The following is a 6,350-nucleotide window of genomic DNA, read 5'->3' on the forward strand; positions in this document are numbered from 1 at the left end:
GGGTTTTGGTTATTTTGAGGGGAGAGAGGCAACTGTGTGAGGTGTCTTGAGGGCTGCCGTTAGAAGATATTTTTGGAGGAGGAAAGGAAGAAGAAGGAAGGGAGAGGAGCAGAGATAGCTTAGAGAGAAGGGTTCAGGGGTTTTTGCAGAGGGTCTGGAGTATCAGGCTAGTTACGGAGGGGGAGCTTGAGAGAGGAGCCAAGAGGGTTACAGAGAAAAGGTAGAAAACCAGAGTTGAAGAGGATATTCGGGCTTTCTTGAGGAGTAAGTTTGAGGAGACAGACAATTTCAGGTATGGCCATTCATGGTTTTTTATGTTTATTCTTGTATCTTCCATATTTCTCCTGTTTGATTTTTCTATGATTTCATCTCTGCTTGTGGGGTTGCTGCGTCTTGTTGATTACTAGTTTAATATTTGGAGAGCTTGTTGTACTTTAATGTTTTTTTACCCCAGCAAACATCTTCTCTTTTAACCCACTGATTGTTAGACTCATGGATGAAACAATGACATGGGTTTAGCATATTTCGTTAAGTGTTCCATGCTCTGTTCCCATTTCTATTCCCTTGCTCCTCTGTTTTCCTTTGAAAGAGACTGTAAGGCTTTGAGGCTGAGAATCTGGAGAAGTTGATTGATGGAAAATGATGACGTTATGAAGAGGAGATTGGCAGCTATCCATCTGAATTACGTGGAGCAGTTCACCAATTTCTGGAGGATTCCCAAAATGAAATCCAAGAAAGGGGGTTCAGTATATGACAAGCTATGTAGAATATGAGATGGGTGCTTGGATATGTCACTGGAAATTTCGAATTCAAAAATCCGGTTTTCTCTGGAATGTCCAAAGGCTAAGGTTCGACGTGCTACAAGTTTAGGTTTGAATAATTGGGTTATTCTGAAGCACAAAGAGGTTGACTCACCGAAGCTTGTAATTATTCAAAATGCTATACTGCATCGACTACATGACGAAGATCTGGGTATTATTCAGGCTGCTTTACCCTTGAAGTGATTGTCTGAAATGGCTAGTGCTCCGTTACTCTTGATGCTTTAAAGTGGGTTGATTGAGGAATTGAGAAGTTGTCCTCGAACGACGCCGCCGGCGGCGAAATGCCTCCGTCGTCACCACCTCACTGCCAACTCCGTCCAGCTGGGTATCAAACTCGGCTACGGCATCCACCTCACTGCCAACTCAGTCCAGCTGGGTATCAAACTCGGCTACGGCATCCAATGTTGACAATTCTTATCTGTTCTTTATTCCCTATGGTGGCTGCTGCCACCTCGCCGCCTTCCCACTTGAAGAATCTGAAGCGGGTCAAGTCTGAGGTCTATGAAGGCTTTTCTCATGTGTTCTCTGCCGATTCTCCCCAGGAAGAAGTCAACGAAAGGATGAAGCATGGGATGATGACTGGTTTTATTACGACATGGTTTTTAGAGAGAGAACCAGAATGAAAGCCAAGAGGCTTAGTTGGAAGAAGCTGCCGAGGAGGGTGACTTTATTACTGGAGAGTGAGATTTCTTTTTGGGGGGGTATTCTGGAGTTTTGAGGAGCAAGCCGCAGAGGTGAGACTGTGCTGGCTTGTGTATTTTTTTTTGGTAAGGACGGATCCCACTCGAGGCTAAGTTTGAGCATAGTTTGGTAGGGTGAGCAGGCTTCCAGAGGGTTTCTGGGCTGGTTACAGGAAGTAAATAGAGAAAGAGAAAGGGAAATAGAGCGCCTGATTCTAATAAATCCTTTGAATCAAACTATAATTGTTCAGGGTTCTTTTGATTCAAACCAGTCCCAAAATCAGAATCAAAACACCATTGGTTCCCTGGGGGACTATTTCATTGGCCTTAGTTCAGATTCGTTGCTGCAACATTGAGCAGAAAATGATCCTAATAGATATGGGACACCATCGGCGCAAAAAGATGCAATTGAAGCAATGCCCACTGTGAAAAGTAAGGAGAATTTGCAATGTTCAATGTGTTTGGATGATTTTGAGATTAGCGCTGAGGCAGGGGAGATGCCATGCAAGTATAAATTCCACAGTGGGTGTATTCTGCCATGGTTGGAGCTTCATAGCTCTTGTCCAGTCTACAGGTTTCAGATAGCAGCTGATGAATCCAAGCTTGATTCAGATGCTTCTCAGAATGTTAGCAATAAAAGTAGCAAGGTGAGTAACCTTTTCGTCCATGGAAGCTTGTCCACAGATGAGGATTTCCGACTGAACTGGGCCACTCTTGGTGCTGGTTCTTACGTTCTCTAGATGCTGGTGATGGTTCCGACGGGTTCGGCAGTAGCAACAGCGGGAGCACTTGCTCCAGTTCCACACCGATGACGCTCTAGGCTTGAAGATTACTCTGATGGTGGTTCTTGTGATGAGCCTTTGCTCTATTGGCTTCGTCACTGCTCTTCATGTATTCGGTGAAATGGAATGCATGGGATGTTGTGTAAATGCCCCTATGATCACAGTGGCAGACTATTCAACTGGACCTGAAGGATATATCTACAACTACTACGAAAAGCTCACTCCAAAACGTGTGGTTGAGATTGAAGAGGCTGCTGATCATGGGGCTGTGGTTTTAAGACAGGCCTTTGCTAAGAAGGTTGGAGCTGTGAAAAGCAAGAGAAAGAAAAGGGAATTGTCGCCGCTGACCACTTATTGCTCACCCGGTCACAGGATCCCACCACGAAAATGCAGATCAAGGTGCCCCACATGTGCCCGTTTCCATGTCTTTCTTGTACTTAATACCCCCACTCTCGATCAAGTTGACTCATCCATTTACTCACCCCCTTTTTCTCTCTAGTCTCTCCCCACCACCACCTTCGATCGCCGATTTTTTTTTTTGCTAGAATCCAATCTCCGGCAGTCACAAACCATAAACCCAGAATAAAAACAAGTGGTTGTATTCTTTAGCAAGTTGATGCACCTATAGAAGTTGATTATGGGAGAGCCAGTGGACTGCCTTTCTCGACATCTTGCAGATTCCCCTTTCTCGGAGTAACATTTCATTTGTTCGTCGGGATGGAACTCTGAATCAGCAGCAACGGGAAAAAGTAATTAAACAATTCTCAGAGGAAAGCAACATCCTGGTCTTGCTAATGTCATTGACGGCTGGTGGAGTTGGAATAAACCTAATGGCTGCATCCAATGCCTTTGTTTTGGATCCATGGTGGAATCCAGTTGTATAGGAACAAGCTGTTATGCGGATTCATCGTATTGGACAAACAAAAGGGTAATGATCAAGCGGTTCATTGTGAAGGGAACAATACAGAGGAGTGCATTGATTGCTTCAAAGATGCAAAGTGAAGCAACATGAGAAAATGCGCCCTGCATGGCCACCTTAGCATGGCCACCTTTCTGAGCCACGTGCCACCCTCGAAATCCTTTCCCTTTGTTTTCAAAAATGATTTCCTAACTCCGTTTTCAAATGATTTTCTAACTTATGTTATTATTATTATTATTATTACTATTATTCTATTATATTTTATTTTTATCTTTTAAGACGACTTCAAATCATCGAATCTCTCATCTTTAGAGTTTTAGGTACCAAAATCCCATTTTCAATAAATTTTGGTTGTCATTTTTCTTTCCGACAAGCTATCTTCGAACTTTCTTTGATTTTCAAAATGTTTTAAAATAAGCTAGAATAAAATTCCGTAATTCCAAGCAAGGGAATTTATGGAATTAATTCATGCAAAAATGAATTGGGTTTTGGTGGGGGCCCTACATATGAGATTTCATGATTGATTGACTGATTGATTGATTTATTTGACATGCATGATTGATTTACTCGATTCCTTGATATGCGCTTAATTATATCTGTTCATTGTTCACCAACCATGTTTCATGATAGCGCGTTCGTGATTGCCGCCCAGGTACGCATCTATTCATATTTCGCTCATTCTTTATACATGTTTTGCTTCTCATATTGTGCGTGATCGATTTGAGTATTCATCGATTTTCTTGTTGACTGCCACGTCAGCTTCATTCTATTAGTAGAGACCCGACTTTAGGGACTTAGAGGGGTGCTACGGTCTTTACCGTACCTTCCCAATAAGTAACCTGACCCCCGAACCCGATCCGATTTTTCGTAGACCAACCTTTTCCAAAACAAGGAGTCACACTTAGGGTTTTTCTTTCTTATTTTGTTTACCCTTTAAAAATAAAACAAAAATAAGTGGCGACTCCAAGTCATTTTCTTAATCAATAAAAATCATTTTTCAAAAGAAAAATCGAGCTCGTCATCGAGTGGGAAACGCATGAGCACGAAATGCGGGGTCCATAGTTTCCGATGGCTTCATCAACACAAACCACGCCGGAGATTGTCTCTTCTCAGGTAACCTCTACCTTGAACATAAGCATGTTGAACCATCCTCTTCCTATCAAACTAGATAGAGATAACTATATCCTTTGGCACACATAAATGGAAAATGTGATATATGCCAATGGATTTGAGAACCATATTGAAGGTTTGAGACCATGTCCTCTAAAAACAATATCCACTGGTGAAGTGAACCTAGATTTTTTGGTTTAGAGGAGTTATGATCGTATGATCCTGAGTTGGATCTACTCCTTTCTCACCCCAAATGTTATGGGCTAAATTGTTGGGCTACGAACATCCCATGAAGCATGGACAACCCTTCAACGAAGTTTCTCTGCTTCCACCAAAGCAAGAATAATGCAGCTGAGACATGCTTTTCAAACAACCAAAAAAGGCCCTCTCACCATGATGGAATACATCCAAAAACTCAAACACATCTCTGATAGTCTAGCAACTATTGGAGAACTAGTGCTAGAAAATAATCAAATCCTTCAATTACTTAGTGGACTAGGGGTTGAATACAACCCCATCGTGGCTTCTCTCACAGCTAAAGATGATGACCTTCAGTTTCATGTGGTATATAGCATCCTTCTGACTCATGAATAGAGGTTGCATCTTCAAACCACAGCTTCTGAAGAAGATCTCCTCATTGCCAATATTGCAACTCATAACAGACCACGAAGGTCACAGTCCAGCAAACCCTCTCAAGGGAAACCACCTCAGTCATTCATGCCAATCCCACGACCTGACACTCTTCCAAATTCATGACAACAACATCCTCAAGGATATCGCCCTAACCAATTCAACAATAATCGATCCCAAAGAAATAGCCAACCACAATGTCAGTTATATGGCAAGTTTGGGCACATGGTCCTCTCTTGTTATCACAGATTTGATGTGAATTATCAAGGGCCACGTGCACCAGCCTCATCAACCTCTCAAGCTGGTCCCACTCCTCCTGCTCAAACCATGATGGCAGCACCTTCCCCAGCATCAACGAACTCTTGGCTTTTGGATTCAGGCGCCACCCGTCATCTCTCTCACACGATTGCTAATATCCATAATGGTACTCCATACAATGGTACTAACTCTATGGTGGTTGGCAATGGGAAGTCCCTACCCATCACCCAAGTTGGTCATTCCTTTCTCCACACTTCTGCTAAACGCTTTGTCTTACACAATGTGCTTCATGTTCCACGACTCACTTCAAATCTCATCAGTGTGTCAAAATTCTGTACTGACAATAAAACCATTCTTGAATTTCATCCTTCTTCATTTTTTGTCAAGGACAAGGATACCAAAGTGACTCTTCTCCAAGGCCAACTTGAACGTGGACTCTACAAATTTCCTACCTCATCTATCAGCTCACCTACTGCCAGTTCTAAACATCAAGTGTTTCTCACAAAAACTCAGCCTACTACTATGCTGTGGCATCAACGATTTGGCCACCCTTCTGCTGTAATACTTCAGAAAATTTTTCATACATGTAATATTTCATAGAACTCAAATAAAACAGTTGATGTTTGCAATGCTTATTGTTGTGCCAAAAATCACAAAATTACTTTTTCTTTGTCCACTTCTCGGGCCTCCTCTCCTCTTGAACTCATCCATGCAAACTTGTGGGAACCAACACTTATTCCTTCCTCCACAGGTGCCTGGTATTTTCTATTGCTCATAGATGATTACTCTAGGTTAGTATGGTTATATCTACACCCCACCAAGGACCAGGTTCACTCTACTTTTGTCCAATTTAAAACTCTTGTTGAAAACCAGTTTCAGACCACCATTAAATGCCTTCAAACAGACCATGGTGGAGAGTTCATTACCCTCACCCGGTTTCTATCTCTTCATGGTATACTCCATAGATTTTCTTGCCCTTATACACCTGAAAAAAATGGTCGGGTCGAACGCAAAATGTGCCATGTTGTAGAAACCGAGCTCACTCTTCTTTACACAGCTACCCTTTCATCCAAATTTTGGTCCTATGCTTTCACCACAACAGTTACCCTTATCACTTGCATGTCTTCTCCTTTGCTCAATTACAACTCCC

At 42.3% G+C, this 6,350-nt stretch overlaps 1 pseudogene; it reads left to right on the forward strand.

The window, feature by feature from the left end:
- Nucleotides 1-957: 957 nt before the first annotated feature.
- Nucleotides 958-2,512, forward strand: LOC117913254 (annotated as a pseudogene).
- Nucleotides 2,513-6,350: the final 3,838 nt, after the last annotated feature.

The sequence above is a fragment of the Vitis riparia genome, chromosome 4 (assembly GCF_004353265.1).
Source record: "Vitis riparia cultivar Riparia Gloire de Montpellier isolate 1030 chromosome 4, EGFV_Vit.rip_1.0, whole genome shotgun sequence".
Lineage (NCBI taxonomy): Eukaryota > Viridiplantae > Streptophyta > Magnoliopsida > Vitales > Vitaceae > Vitis > Vitis riparia.